Source organism: Agelaius phoeniceus, chromosome 4 (genome assembly GCF_051311805.1).
Source record: "Agelaius phoeniceus isolate bAgePho1 chromosome 4, bAgePho1.hap1, whole genome shotgun sequence".
Taxonomy (NCBI): Eukaryota; Metazoa; Chordata; class Aves; order Passeriformes; family Icteridae; genus Agelaius; species Agelaius phoeniceus.
This window is the reverse complement of record NC_135268.1, coordinates 67,269,019-67,284,804: the sequence shown is the minus strand read 5'-3', so window position 1 is coordinate 67,284,804 and position 15,786 is coordinate 67,269,019.

The window sequence follows — 15,786 nt, the reverse complement described above, 5'->3', positions numbered from 1 at the left end:
GACACCCTATTCAGGGTGGTGGCAGCAGTCCCATTCCATGGTGGCTCAAAGCTCCTGCAGTGCCAGCTGTGGCTCTGCTGGAGCAGGGATCCTGTAGAGGGGTGGAGTTTTCCTCTGAATGTCCAGTGCTGGTGTAGATGGGCCTGGTCTTCCTCTGGGAATCCAGCAGAAAAGAAAGCTGCTCCTCTAGGAATCCAGTGGAAAAGGCTGCTGTGGTGTTCCAAAGGTCAGATTGTATCCAGTTAGGAATGCTTGGCTCCTCCTCCTGGGCAGAGCATCTCCCAATGGGATGATGGAATTTTATCAGCCATGCAGGGACACTCAATGGCCCATTAGCAGAAGATATTTCCCAGAGGGAGGATTGGTTTGTGGAAGAGATAAAGTGCCCAATGAACAGAAGATAACTGCCCCACCTCTAACAGATGGAAATTGAATACACACCCCCAGCTAAATCTTTCAATATACAACAGTGGTTGAAGGGGCTTTCTTAAGGCAGAGGAGGGTGCCAAGGGTCCTCCTCACTTACACCCCCAGTGCCAGGGTAAGCACAGCAAGAGCCTTACAAGTGTGAGCTTTTGCCAGCTTCTGAGTCAGCTTTCCTGATGTAGTTGGGCAAAATATAAAATAGAGATACAAAGCCCTGCTTTGCATCATGGTTCATACCCTGAGATGGTGCCCAGATGGTGAAAAGCAGTAAGGAGATTGCCTAACATTAAAACAGACCTTAATTCAAGCAGTGACAGCACCTGAGCTGAAGTGAACAGGCATTGCCTGAGTAGGGTTCAGGGTCGTGAGAGTTTCATCAACATATACAAGCTGGCAAAAGGAATCTCATGCAAGCTGTAAGAAACAGGATGTTATTCCTAAGTGTGACCATCCTAGCACAGAGATCTGGACTTACTTGAAGGCATCTGTTACAGCAAAAGGTAATTTTAGCCACAGAGAATATTGAAGCAAAGAACAGCTTCTTCCTCTCAAGAAAAACACCCAGAGTTAGCCACGTTTTTCACAGCACCCAGGGACACTCAGATGAAGCTGTCTGTCTCCAGGAATAAATGAAATAGGCTAGAGCCTGCTGAGAACAGCACACAGCTCATGTCTGCAGGCCTAGCCTCCAAAATACTCATCTGTACAACTCATTGGGAGCAGGGTGCTTGGGAGCAGTTTCACTCACATCCCCTAAACTGAGGTGTGTCTAGGAATGCATCATTTGGGTTAAACAGCACTGAAACAGCCCTAGTGATTTCAAGGCACTCCTCAGACTCGTGGCTTCATCCTGTATATTTCAGTGCTACACACAGCTGCTCTGGCCCAGCTAGTCTGAAAGGTATATAAAGCTGGTCTCAGAGCTTGACACAGTACCTGTGTAATAAAAAACATGCCAATCTCTATTATTTCTCCTGAACGAGATTCAGCACTGACACAGATCCTTCACTGTTCCTCTTTGAAGTAACCTGCCAAGTGTCAAAAGCAACCCACAGACAGGCTCTAATTGTGAATAGAGTCCACATCCCCAGCAATGCCATGGTGCATGGCTGGCTGCCAAAACCAGGCTAATGTAATTAAAAGAAAATTGCATCTCTGTGGGTTTTCACTTCCTTGGTCATAGCAGGTGCCTGTACTGGGTGGTAAAATGCATCTGCAGCTGCTACAGCTGTTACTCTGGCACCAAAACAAGAGTCCAGCTAAAACCCAGGAAGAGTATACTATGTTCAACTTTTAAACCCTAGACAGCAGCTTGCCATCATTTCATTCCAGGGTATTTATTGATATTAGCATGTGGTGGCTGGGAGGATTTGCTGGGGTTTGTGCAAGCTCTTTTTTTTTTTTTTTTTAAGGGTAGAAGGGAATTGTTTTGAGGTTTCTCTTTTAAACCTCTCTCTGAGAAAATTATCCAGGCTAGAGATGCTGCCAACCATTCTCCCCATAGAGATGGCTCCTGGTGCAGGGTGAGGTAATGAATGACACATGTGAGGAGCACCCGCTTAGCAGATACTGGGCCCACTGACAAGAGTCAGGCATTTGGTGTAATTAGAAACCAGCTTGCTGAGCTAAACGGATCGTCTGAGTCACCTTTAGACAACAGAGTGCCAAAGCACTGTCTGCTGTGTAATTTGCTGGTCAATATTCTCCACAAAAGGTTCCCCCCCAGAGCTGCCTCCAGCGCCTTTGTTCGCTGATTGTGAGTGCCTGTGAGGTGCAGTAGCCTGGCAGCTTCTTTGGCATCCAGTGATTTGCTTTGAGACATTTCTAAATCCATAGCAAAGCTCCTGGTTTTCTTTCAAGTTGTCATTCACTGGGGTGATGAGGGGCAAAAAGAGGGCTCTAAGGAAAGAAGCTTCTAAAGACCTTTAATGTTGTAAGTAACTGAGACTATATAGAAAGAGAGTGAAGGAGAGAGACCTGGTCTATTGACAGTGCTGGAATAAAGCCAGTTTTAAAGCATAATTTCCCTTAGAATAAAGAAGCTTTTGCCCTCTACACCCTGCACTTCTACAGCCATTGAATCAACATTTGCCATTATAAGGCAGCAGGATTTTTCCTCCATAATCAGTGCAGAGATAGATTTTTATACTTAACATCAGAATACAGGCTCACCTGTGTTGTTCTGATGTATTGGTTCAGCTTGCCTGGGAGATGGAGTGGAATAAAAATACAGCAATGACAGCTCAGATTCTGTGCAAAAACCAACCTGAAATGGAGGAAGACTGGTCAGGAGAACAGCAACAATAAATGAGGGCTCTGCTGGCCTCCATTCTGCTCTTGCAGAGAGAGAGCTGAAATCTCCTTCCAATCCAAATAACAAGAGAGCAATGCTGTGCACAAGCAAAGCCAGGGGATAGAGGAGCTTCACAGCTGTGTCCATCAGGACCTGACTTCACTGACAGGTCCTTGTTGGTAATTACATGGGAAAGATGGCTGGCTTTGAGTTGGGAAGAAGAAAATGAAGCTGCTCCAATGGGAGCAAGCAGCTCAGGTGTTGTCACTGTGGGCATAACACCAATTGCATTGTGGGGGTGGCCTTCACTGGAGGGAGCAGATTTTATCCTCTGAAGAGTGTTACAGGGATTTCTGCCCCACCTGTGTTCATCAGAACAGCTCTGTAGGGGCTGCCACTGAAACCTCACACATGTTCCATGGCTCTGCTCTTCTCTGTGCTTCTTGCAGGGGTAAAGGCTCAGATCTTGCTTTGTTCCCTCCAGAGGGTTTCTGGAGAACCATCTTTCCCCCTCCAGTGAGTGATTTAGAGTTGAGTCTTTGCCTCCTTCATTTTTTCTCTACAGACTGGAAAATGAACATAACTCCTCTCCTAATTTTCAAGTCCTTATCAAAACATCATCATGGGGAATACTCAAGCAAGAAACTGTCCCACAGTGTGCAAGGGTTTAATGTAAACCTGGTCAAAAATATACATGCAAAACTGGACTGCAGTGTTATTATTCAACAGTATTTCAGGGCAGGGAAACCATGTGAAAATGTACTCTGGTTTAATCCATGCCACAGACACTGTAGGCTCAACCCAGTTGCCTAAACTAGGTTTATGTCTGTCTTGTGCCAGCTGAAATCTCCAAGTGCACCCAACACCACAATTTAAAGTTGACCCAGGACTTTAGGTAAAATCATGTAGAGGGGCACCTGGAGGTCAGACAAGACCGTTAGGACATCTTAAATGGTTGTGAGTTCCTTATGCTCATACAACCTTTTACTAACCCTAATATTTGGGCTTAAAACACAGAAGTTAGGAGATAGACAAAAAAAGAAACATCGTATTATCAATACCTAAGCTCTCAATTAGCATTACATGTTTGAATACTTACTTTTTGGGCTGCTATTCCTCTGGACAGTTTGGGAAATATACTGTAGCAGCTGAATTTGGAAAATAGTTTCTAAATAATTTAGCAGCTGAGTGGCTGGTTTTACTGCCATATTCTCAAACCTAAATCTCTAGGTTTGATGTTGTCTGGAGTCTCCATCTCTATAAGCTTTCATCCCTTCTTGAAAGCCATTGGGGCACTGCAGGTGGAATTTACAGAGTGCAGAAACAGAATGTTTGCTTAATTTTGGTTTCCAGCTGTCTCAGAAACACTGGCTTTCTGAAGTGGAAAATCCTGAAACTTTTGCTCACTTACTGACAAAGACTGGAATTTACTCATTTACTCACTGCTTGCACCATGTGCTGAGAAAAACCTGCAAAAGGAGAAATCCAACAGCAGAGACCAGGTAAAAATCTACAGGCAAAACAGTTGAGGAACTGAAACAATCCAGAAATTTATGCTGAACTTTCTCTATTTACAACACTATTAGGAAAACCTAAAAGCAGTCCAAAATTTCTCAAACATTTGCTTTTGACATGTTGCAAGTGAAAATTCAAACTACTTAAAACAACCTTTCACATTGGAATCTACCTGTATTTATATTTTAAAGGTTAAAAATGCTTTCCAGAAAGGACTGAATGCTTAATTTCAGATTGTCTTTTTCCTTGTCTGTCATTTTCCCAATGTTTAAGTTCAAGAAGTAAACAAAGAAATTGCTTGTTCAGTCACCCATGTAATTGTTCTCTAGCCTTTAAAAGTCTGAATGTTTTCAGGCTTTTCATGGCAAAATCACAGATGTTTTCTGGACCCTTATGTGTACTTTGGTTTTCACAGCTTGAAACAAATGAGAGCTGAATATAAAAGTGATCTGATTCTTCCCACTTTTGAAAAAAAAAAAGCCAAATTAAAGTTTCTATTTGCACATGAAGAAGAGATTCAAAGATTGCACAGAGAATTTACCTGAAGAATTAGAAGATCTTTTCCTGTAAACTTTTCTGACACTTAGTCTGTATAATAAAACACTGGATACAGTGATCCAAAACTTCAGCTGACACAGATCACTGTAGCACAGAGGATATTCATTGAGTTAATTCACTTTGTCCCCTTTGGAAATTTTATGGCTCATTTTTAGTTCTTGGTCCAAGTAAGTTTGTGAATATGTCCCTTAAATATTTCTGAAGTGGGCTATAAAATGTTGGTTTGTATATTCAAAACCAGCATGGCATACCTAATTTGTAACTTCTGCAAATTAAACAAAGTTCCTCTTTCAGGCTTTCCCAAATCTACTCAAAGGAAGCATTTTCCTTTTACTATATGTTAGTATCAAGGGGACTTAACTGGTATCAGCTGGATTTTTGTCCTTCAGGAGGTAGATTTTGGCTTTGGGGTGTAATTAGAAGTAATGTTAAGTGATGTTATATATCTTCTTTGTGCTGTGATGTTATTTTTCCAGTAAAACTCCCTGTATTGTTGATTTTTATCATCTTCACAAGTGACACACGAATATTTGATATGGATTTATCCCATATTATACTGGGAAGTATAAAAATATTTTTCTTCATCAACCACACACAAGGATTTTACTTGGTGACTGAAGGAAAGCTCTCCAAAAATAGGCAATTGACATTTCCTTTCTTGTAATTTTTTATTTTGGATTAACCATAGCAGTTATTTTTCTGATATGTCCAGCCAATTGTTGTAATCACCATGGTCTTGTTATTTCCTTGAGAAAACGACTGCTCCCTTTTTTTTTTCCCTGTAGAATTCTTAGAATGAAAACATCATTTTACTGTCAGCAATGTGATGTGTTTCAGGGGAAGAAACTAATGACAGGTCATGACATTTTTCAAGAAGGAAAAACAAGCCTTCTCCAAAGTATAAAAAGGCAGGTTGATTGCCTGTTCAGTGTCTGGGGATATTTTCTGAAGTCAAAGGATACACAGTGTGCTTGTCATATTCCTGCAGTCATGGAAACATAGAGTGTCTCAAAAACAGTGACCTTTGGCTCTCCAGCTCCCTCTGAAACCTCCTATAAAAGGGAGCCAAACTGAAGTAAATCAGCGTGGAATGCTCCCTGCCTGATCACTCTCTGTAGCACTTTAAAGCTGGCTGTTCTACATTTCAGTGATCAAATCTTTCAGACACCACCTTGCATTCTCTTGGCCTACTGCTAACCTTGCTTTCCAAGCAAAACTTTTGCAGCAGCTCCTCTCCTCCATACACTCACAAACCAGGGTCAGCTGGGTTTTAGGTTGCATGTCCAACACCTGTTGCATGATTTGCTGTCAGAATCCATGTATTGTTTCAAAAATGCTACAGGACCTGCAAGGGAAAATAAGGGTATGAGGAAATGACAGGGATTTTTTTCTTATAAAAGGCATCCTACAGACCCATTCTTGATAAACAGATTTTGATCCAGGAGGTGATTATGGCTCTTTCGAAAGAGCTGCTACATTTCATGAGTCTTTCTGTTGTTCTTGGTCCATTCTCAGAGGATTTGAATCACATTTATGTTTAATTGTTTAATGCTATAATTTGATGAGAACATTAACTGGTTCCTACTCACTGAAGGAAATAATGGACGTCCTGGACTGTTACCACAAAAAGAGGGAGGGAACACATAGCCCAGATGCCTCTATTCCACAGCCTCACTGGCAGGGTAAAGGGTAAAATCTGATCAAAACCAAGATGGGTGGAGGCAGCTCTCTGCCAGCATGAGGTGGTGTTGCCTTACATCATGTCCAGCCTGGTGCCATCTACATGGCTGCTGGCCAGGATCCCAGGAAGGCTGGAGAAAACCCTTGCATGTTCCAGTTCTCACCTGCCTTCCCCAGGGCAGTCACAGCCACCCACGCTCATCACCACAGGGCTCTGCAGGGCTCTCGTGGTGAGCAGCCTGCAGGAAACTGTGGGAAATGTCCTAAAGGATCTGCAGAGCTGAATCCAGAGCAGCCTGCAGGAAACTGCAGGAAACTTCCTAAAGGATCTGCAGAGCTGAATCCAGAGCAGCCTGCAGGAAACTGCAGGAAACTTCCTAAAGGATCTGCAGAGCTGAATCCAGAGCAGCCTGCAGGAAACTGCATCCCTTCCTAAAGGATCTGCAGAGCTGAATCCAGAGCAGCCTGCAGGAAACTGCATCCCTTCCTAAAGGATCTGCAGAGCTGAATCCAGAGCTCAGAGCCCCACCCCTGCTGGCATTGTGCTGAGCAGAGCAATTCCTTTCTCACACAACAGCACAGTGGGATGGGAACACCACTGACAGCTGTTCTCAAACGTGTTCATGCTGCTCAGTTTTCCCAGTTTTTCCACTGTGTGATACAAAGACGTGGTGTTCCCTTCTGCCCAAGTTAACTTTTCTCTTTCTTTTTTTTTTCTTCTTATTTCTAGAAATCCTGATCCCTAAAACCTAATGTCACGTAGCAGGAAATTCTTCATGCCACTTATTCATTAACTGCCCTTGTTTAATATGTATTTGGGCTTGGCTATTCCATTTTCAGCTGTTGCTATTTTTTTTTTTTTTACTGGAGAAGTGATCTACATTTTTTGTGTGGCAAAAATGCAGTTTGTCAGTGTGGTAAAAATAATTTTAAAACCCCTACATGAATAAAGCTTTGTAAGACCAAAGAAGAATTGCCATGTGTCACCATAAATTGGTAAACTCTAGCTCCTGATCTAATGTCTGATTGCTCCATTATCTTAAAACCCAGCAGCAAATAAAATTCAAAGGAGCAGAAGATTCAGCTCAGATGTTTTTCTGAACCTCCCAGACTATGCAATTTTCTTACACTCTCTATCTTTCCACCTATATGAGGTTCAGACCTCAGTTGATCCTAATCTGTTAATTATGCCAGATTATCTGGTGGTTGAGTAATATGTAATAGAAAAGCAAAACATTTCAGCTTGCTACCTTTGATCTGAACTCAAGTTTCTAGAGGGCATGAATTAGACTGGAGCTGGTCACCTGTTTCCTGAGTTATTCTTTTCCTAATTTCACTACATATAAGGCATAATTCCATATCCATGGCTTTTTGGCAAGAGTAGCCTTGAGAGAAAGAAAACACCCTCCTCTCAAAAAAGCTTTTTTGTTTTTTTTGCAGACTTAATTTCTTCTGAACAATTCCTTTGAAGTCCCTTCTGGTGAGGAAAATCCTGTGCATATTCTTATGACTTTTGCAAGAATAATTTCTTCAGACTTGCAAGGCTGATTGACAAGAAGCCTTGTCCAAAGCTGGCATTCCCTGTCCCACAGTTAGAGCAGGGAAATGCACTCAACTGCCAAACTTGCTTTGTTTCAGGTAATGTTGTGAACATGAAACTTCAATTATTCTTTCTGAATCAAAGAATGATAGAATTGGTTGGGTTGGAAGGCACCTTAAAATTCCTCCAGTCCAACTCCCTGCCATGGGCAAGGACACCTTCCATTAGACCAGGTTGCTCCAGCCTGCCCTTGAACACTTCCAGGGATGGGGCAACCACAGCTTCTCCAGGAAATCTGTGCCAGGGCCTCACCACCTTCTCACAGAACAGAGATATTCCATCCAAAGCTACCCTCTTTCAGTTTAATGCCATTCCCCCTTATCCTATCACTATGACCCTGAATTACTGGCAAAGTAAACAACAGTTTGTTGGGGGTTTTCTTGAGCCTAATATCAGTGAAATGGGAAATTTGAGGTTTTGTGTCATCCTGGACAACATGGAGCAGTTATTTCTGAGGTGGAACTCGAGGCTCAAAACCATCTTTAATTTAACTGAAAACTCTTACCCCACATTCAAACAATTCATTATTTAACTCCACCAAACACAAAGCACTCAGAGGCATATAGGGCAAAATGCCATGACATGAATGTCCCAGATGCCCTTTGGATGTGCCCCATGCTTTAGCTGTCCATCAAGCTGAAGGTTGGCCTGGCTGATTTGCTCAGAGCAGAGATAACAAAAGGATTTCAGCTCAGTTTATTGCAATGTCGCTCAGCCCTAGTGCATATCCATAGCCTTGGTGCACCTTGTTTGAACAAGTGTTGCTGCCCAAAGAATTTTTAATAAGGTGCATAATAAAGTTTAATAGGCTGTAGCAAGCAGACGTGTTTGAACACATGTTTGCAGTATGTCTAAATGAAGTGTTTATATTTCTGCATGTCCAGTATTGCTATTCCAAGTTAAATCCTATAAAGAAAAAACAGGGTAAAAAGATTACCAAAATACATGCCTAGTATTATGCTTCTTTCTAGAAAAGAGGAACTTTCTAGAGGAATTACTTTGGAACTATATTTCCTGTTATGACATCAGGTTTATATTGTATGTTACAATTTTCTGTGCCTGTCCAAGAAATGTGTAATTCTCAGGAATTTCTACAGAAGTTATGTGTAATTCTCAGGATTTCTTCCTTGTTTTTAGCAGGATTTCTGGTGATTTGTCCTTCATACTTCATTCAACATGAGGAAAAACATCAGTTTCAAAAGTATAGAAATGGTTCCAAATCCAGAAAGAATAATTTTTTTTTTCTAAAATTTAAGTATTTTCTAACTCAAAGCTAATTGTGAAATTTATATATAAGAGTAAAGATGTTCCAGACTTCCAGTGGTTTTGTTTCTGCTTTTATTTCCATTCCTTTCATTTTGTATGACTGTCTCTTTGGAGCATTCTTGGGGTTTTTTCCAGTATCTTTTTATACAAATTCTTGGTAGTACGCAGAATAACAATAATCATTGTAAGTGATCCTTTTTTACAAAGCATAACAAGTCTCCATAGAAAAAAACATGGTTTATATTTAGAAGTGAATAGTTTATCTTGGAAAACAGCATGGGTCTTCATCTTCCAACATTTATTCCAAACAGAGAATTTCTCTCTGCCATTTCTATAAGAGGGACCTTATCAATGTATACAAATATCTTGAGGGCAGATGTCAAGAGGTCAGGGTCACCCTTCTGAGTGTATCCCAGTGACAGGACAAGGAAGGGGCACAAATGAAACACAGGAAGTTCTATCTGAATTATCTGAGGAAAAGCTTCATACTGTGAGGGTGACTGAGCACTGAGCACTTGCTGCTCAGGCAGATTGAGGAGTCTCCACCTCTGGAAATATTCAAAACCCACTTGGACACAACTCTGTGCAATCTGCTCTGAGTGAATCTGTTTTAGCAGGGACTTGGACCAGATGATCTCCAGAGGTTCCTTCCAACCCAAATAGTTCTGTGATTCTGTGAATAATACTGGCATAAGCCAAAGCTTTAGTTCTGTTGTCTGATATGTATTTCTGCCTCCATCTCCTCCCAGCTACTGCTGTGTCTGGCCCAGCTCATCTGGCAGGGAGCTGCAGCAGCAGCATTCTAAAGGACTGTCACCTTGATTTTTATAGATTTTTTAAAATTTTTGATGTTACATTCCTATAATGAACTTTTTTACACATTTTTTGTAAATAACTTATTGTTTTGTATTCTTTTATGGAGGAGGAGAAATTTGATGGACTGTTGGTTTGTCCAGTGTCATTGGAGAGGTAGCACTTTCACCCTCCAATCCACTGTCACTTTTGGAAATCTATAAATGTTAGAGTCAAAAAATAAACTTCCCTTTTTTACCTTGAAAATAACAGTGTGCACGTGTTGTGTTATTTTGTGTCCTACAGTGACAAAGGACTCGTGGACTTGGTTCACTGGTGGCCTTGCATGGCCATCAAAGGAGACATCTCTGACACCCTGACCTTGTGATGGATGTTGTATGAATGATGTTCAGAAAATCCTAGAAAAAATCAGTCCATGGCTATCCTCATCCAGCTGAAAAATAGAGGGATTGTCCAGCTTTGAGTACAGACTGGTAAATAACCCCAAAATCTTTTGCCAATCTAAGGGAAATCAAAGCTTATCTCATCTGTAGCATAAGCTTGTCCAGCTCAGTGAAAGCTTATCCTTAATGCCAAATAGTAGGTAACAATCTATTCTGCTGAGGTTTTGGTAGTATATTTGAAGACCTATTATCTAGAAGATTCTGATTTAAAGCCACTTCAAACTGTTGGCAAAAAACTTTGCATTATTGATAGTAAACATATTTTTGTTTTCTGATTTACTGCATGTTTTATTCTTCATGAAGCTTAAAAGCCCAACTAAAACAGACACACTGAAAAACAAATGTTGCTGAAATGATTAAGCAGCCCACAGATGGCTTATATATTCCTGTGTCAATGAGACAGCTTTATAAATGAAGCATGTGTGATAACCATTTATGTTTAATTAAAAAAGATGCTGAGTATTTTTTAAAGCCAACATATTTTCAAAGAAAAACATGGACCAACTTGATGAAGAGATTTAACAGTCAAAAAAGCTGTCTAGCCCAGATGCTTGGTAGCAGCTGTAACCTTGTGAAAATTGACCTATAACATAGCCACAGGGTTCTTGATTCTGAGAAGAATCTTCTCTTTAAGAAAATTGATTTGCTTTACAAACCTTGACCCCTCACTATTTTTCATCCTCCACCAACCCCTGGGGCCCACTGACCTCACTGCAAGAAGTCATAGGCATGAGACACCCTCCTTCAAATGAGTGGAAAGATTTCCATGTAGGGTTTGTTGGGCCAAGGTTCATAGCAACAAATCTTTCCTTGTTCTGCTGCAAGATTAAGTCAAGATGACTGACATAATCGGCCAAACAGTTTTCTAACTGGCTTTTTACTTTTGAGATGACCTCTGTTTCTCCCATTCGTCTGCTGATTACAGGTCAATAATACTGTCAAGGAGAGATAAAATAATTTTGTCACTTAGAAATATTGTAATGGGATAAAACCCCTGGCTTGTCATATCACTAAATTTGAAAAGATAATTGAGCTGTCAATTTAAATATCAAGTGAATGCCTCCATGCAAGCAGTGTTAATAAAAGCCAGGAGGAAGGTGGAGATGAGCTCAGCTGGCAGGTGAGGGGGGGTGAGTTTTGTTGTCTGAGAGACAAGTAACTCTAAACTTACTCTGAATTAATCTGAGCTTCTTGTGTCTACAAGAGTACACAGGGTGCATTTATTTCATGAATATTCTTTCATGCAATCCTTGAACCAGCCACAGGTGGGAGATGATCTTTATTGGGAATGTAATTTCAAGCTGTCATCTTCTCCACCTGTCATGGAGACATGAAAAATCAGTTTATTGCCAACCCCTTTTTACCTCTTTCTAGCAAATATTCCTTTCAAAGGTCACTTGCTTGTCTGGATGTCAGCAAGACAGTTACCAACTTTTATTCCTTGCTGCCTACCAAAACATTCATGTAAGCCAAAGTTTGCTCCCATGCCTACAGGAGTAATTACAATTAATGGGCTAAAGTTATTGAATCATTGAAGGCCTGAGGGAAAATGTTTGCACAGTGTTTCAGTTACTATTTGCTTTATGGGCTCTGTTGATGGTATTTGCCAGACTATTGCATTTATTAACAGAGTTGTGTGATGTTCTGGCCCCTTCTTTCTGCTTTTGAATCACCCTCAGTTCTCCCTGGCAGATCCTGAATGTCTTGAGTGCTGCACAAGAAGAAACAGACCTGAACTGAGGACGTCAAACTGCACTGAGATCACACAGGGAGTGCTCAGCTCTCTTTGGATTCAAATATCCAATCTCAACTGGGAAGATGCACTGTCAGCATCAACCACAATCAACACTATCCAAAAATAGGATCTGTGGAGTGAGAACCAGGCCAGCATATTTAGAGGTTTTTGTGGCTGGCTCCAAAAGTTTTGTAGAGAATCAGAGTTCAGGGTTGGCCACAGAAGTGGTTACATCGACTGGAAAAGAGAAGCCAATGGTTTTGCCTGTGCAGCACTGGAAGAAGAAAAAATTCACACATCATGGGACAGCCAAAATTCACAAAACCAGCAACCAAGCCATGGATGAGTTAGAGCCCATCTGAAGAACAACATCATTGTGCAGAGTCATGAATGAAAAGGGTTTTTCTTTGTGGAAGGAGAAAAAGTGTATGTAGGGTTTACAATCCTGAAGGAGAAGATGAACTCTGCAGCATTTGTTTGGGGCTGGTGCTAGAGGTATGAGTAAACCCTGTTAATTTCCATGCTACAAGTGAACTGCAGCCAAGAAGTATATCTGATCAGTCCTTAATCAAAGGCAAGTTCCCAGGAGACTTGACATTTGTGAAAATAATCCAACTGGATGTTTTAGCTATAAATGTATCTTCTTCACTTTCTTGTTCAGCTTTTTATTTGGGGGCAGATTGTGATCAGTGCTTTTACAGCTCTTTGGGACATAGAGGCTTTTGTATCAGCTCGTGGATTTTGTTACACAAAGTTTTCTTTGTACATTGGAAGGCTGGAGAATTGGCTCCATGCGAGCCTGTAGAGTTTATAAAACCTGGAAGCACTAACCTCTCTTGGCTTCTCCTGCAAAAATAAATGTGAACTTGGAAACCTCTAGCTTGAAACAGAACCCACAGATATATAAAATTGGTCTGAAACAGGACTGCTTCATCAGTGTTCATACAATTTAGTGGTAAATACCAAGCATTCAGAAGTCTTAAATCAGCCTCCAAAACCTTGAAATTATTGGTAGTCATGTTCTGCTAAATAAGAAAATAAATCAGTTTTGGGTTCCCATTATTACTTTCTATTTCTGGGTCATTTATGACAACACTTTCAAATTCTTCTCTTCTATGAAGACATGTAAAAATATTTTCTTTTTTAAATAATAGCCAAGTATCTTACAATCAGGTGACTCAGAGAGCTGAAGTTTTGAAAACCATGGCATGCCGAGCCTTGTCACTCATTCAGCTTCACTTACAAAAGATACTCAGTGTGCAGGACAGAGAAAAAGCAGATCCTGACCTGCTCACTGATGTAAACAAGTGCCTCTTCCTCTCCAGAAGAGTTAGTTTAAGTAGGAGAACAAGGAACCCTGGTGTACTGAGCAGCTTTGGACCCTGAAATGGTTTTTGTTGTAACATGTGAAACGTGTTACACAACACAAGTGGAAGTTTGGCTCCAGCAAAGGTGGTTTCAAACTCTTGGGCTTCATCTCATTGTTTCTCTGATATCACAGTTGCCTTACCTTAGAAAATAAGCATTTTACCAAGCAAGCCTCAAAGAAAATTAATCAAATCTAAATGAGGTCACCTCCTTTTTTTTCCTTCAATCCCACTCACATCTTAAAGCTGCACAGTGAAGGAATTAAAACTATAGGAGTTGTAGCTTCTTACATAAAGATTTATTCATTAAATACAGCAGGAATAACCATTAATATGGTATTACCTTTCTCTGAAAGAGCAATGGGTACCAGCAATCCCTAAAAAATTAGCTTGGTTCTAATACTGATGTATTTTGCAGCTGTAGGCAAATTTTTTACCTTCTACACCTTAATTTTCTACTTTGTTTTACAAACATTGCCCATTCAGTGCTGCAATGATGGAGTTGCATTTTCTTGCCTGCTTGAAGACAGCATCACAGTGTCTAGGGAAAAGGGAAATAATGGTCTAGGAAATAATGAAAAAAATTATTCTTCTAGTGTCAGTTGACTTTCTTGGGTGGGAAGCTCTTTTGTCACCCTTTCTTCCCAATGCTGCTTGTTTTCCATGTAGGACCATAAGCTGGTCACACTGAGGCTGGATTCTCTTCACTTATTTTTAGCCAGCTAAAAATGAACCCTGTGTACAGTCTCTCTTTAATCACAAGAGAGAGACCACTGCAGACTACTGCCTGTTTTAAACACCTCTGGGTGAACTGCATCTACACGTCTACATTGGAACAGAGATTCGTATTCTAGATGGCCAAACATGAGTTCCCATTCTGAGATCCTGTTCTGGAGTTTTCTTAAAGTCTCCAAGCACTGTGCAGAATATGATGCTTTCTTGAGAATGCTAGTCTGGATTCTTTATTTGGATGAAATAGCATTAACTCTTCCTCACAAAAAGTCATTCAGAGCTCCCATTGATTTGCATCAGAGCAGAGAGTGTGCTTAGTTATCAAGTCAAGAATTTTTCACATTCCCCCCCACACCATACTAAAAATGGACACTGAATATAAAAATAGCCACATTTGCCTTTCTAGTGGTCAAAACGAAGGAGGACCCAGGATACAGGGAGAGGCTGGGGAAGCTGGTAGGGACTCATGACTGTATCTCAAGTCAGCACACACAGCAAGGCTGGGAGACAGTGAAAACTCCCACCATCTGACAGCTGCTTGGCAGCTTTTGAGAACTGAGTCATCACACCCTGACCCAATTTCTAGCAGACAGGTGTCCCAACCACAGAAACCACCATCACAGGTGTCCCTGTTTTGTGTAAGTTCAGCAGAAAGACCACTAAGTTATTTGTTAGCAATCAAAAAGGTCATGGGGCTTAATTTTTCTACCAAGAGCTCCTCTTGGCTAGTTTTACTTACCATTTGCTGTGGTCTGAAGATTTATGTGTTTTTCTTGGCATTAAACCTGTCTAGCTACATCTTCATTTGATAAATGATTTTCACTGCATCTTTGGTGTGAATGTACTAGAATGAAAACTCAGAACTAGAGACAGGGCCCTCAAGTTTCAAAATATAATCCTCTCTATGGACTGCTAGAAAGAAAAGGTTATTAACTACTCTAGGACTTGATGTTAGCCAGTAGAATGATACAGTCTGAGATTAACAGTTCCCCATGGTAACTACTGTGTATTTGCTTGGGTTTTGGGAGTTAAATGACATTTACCCATAACTCAACTGAAAATTTTGGTTAATGATAAAGCATTTATCATCACATATTTATCTTCTTTGAGATGATCCAGCTTCAGTTGGTGTGCAGGTCAGCACAGTCCTGTTGAAGTCAGCATCCCTAGTGTGGCCACAGGTGTGACCCCACAGTTTTTATGTACCTGGTAGGAATCCAGCATGGGTGCCTGAAGTGCCCAGGACTTCACACGCAATCTGCACATAAACCACCTTTTCAAAGACAGGCTTTCTAATAAAACAGCCACTGTTGACACAAATAGTTCCACATTTCTGATTTGCATAACCTCTGGAAAGC